The sequence below is a fragment of the Eurytemora carolleeae genome, unplaced genomic scaffold (genome assembly GCF_000591075.1).
Source record: "Eurytemora carolleeae unplaced genomic scaffold, Eaff_2.0 scaffold83, whole genome shotgun sequence".
Lineage (NCBI taxonomy): Eukaryota > Metazoa > Arthropoda > Copepoda > Calanoida > Temoridae > Eurytemora > Eurytemora carolleeae.
In genome coordinates this window covers 12,248-13,180 of record NW_019396027.1, presented here as the reverse complement: position 1 = coordinate 13,180, position 933 = coordinate 12,248, and positions in this window count along the sequence as shown.

Genomic DNA, 933 nt, shown 5'->3' with positions numbered 1-933 from the left:
GGGGGGAGGGGGCTAAGTACCTTAGGCGTTACTAATCCAAGGGGAGTGACGCCACTGATTATTTTCCTCATAATAAATTTCTTCGCTTATATGTACGAGAATAAACGAGATACGATCTGCAAGAAACCTCATCTTTTAGTTTTACCCTATGAGCATATAATTAAAAAATTGGACATTTTTTATATCACGGGTAGTTCAGCACTTCAGCTAAAATCATGATTTTATACAAAGCGCGGGTAAACGGCGAGAGAAACTATGACTATGACTAATAATATTAACCTGGGCAATACCGGGCACTCTAGCTAGTTTGTAACATTATAAATTAGCACCAACGAAATTTATTGTTATGATTCGGACACAACATTGATATAAAAACACAAAATAGCTTAAAGGGACTGTAAGGGAAAAATGAAAGGGGGTATAGACTGAAAGCTCTTGATTGCGACCCATAAAAGTTTTATCTTATGTTCCTGTCTCGAGAAAATGATATAAAACTGTGTTAAAACTATACGAAAGTTCATGTATGTAAAATTTAGAAAATCTTATACTTAAATCACGTGACCAGAACTATCACCAATGGCAGAGCAGTATACTGGTCACGTGTCTCTGCCTGTATCACGTGACCACTTTACTGCACTGTCATTGGTGGAATTTCTGGTCAAGTAATAAGGGCGTGTAAATATTATGAATTAAATCTATTAAAAATAGAAATAACAAATATAAAATTAGAATTGGAGTAAACCTAAGTAATAATTAGCTTTCTCGGGGATATTATCGTTTTCAGATTGGTTGCTTATTTGCTGAATTTGATCTATTTAAACCCACTACTTTTATACAAAATTGTATATATATTAATTTTCGTATAAATTTGACACAGTTGTAAATCAATTTCTCGAGATAGGAACATCAGATAAAACTTTCATGGGTCGCGAT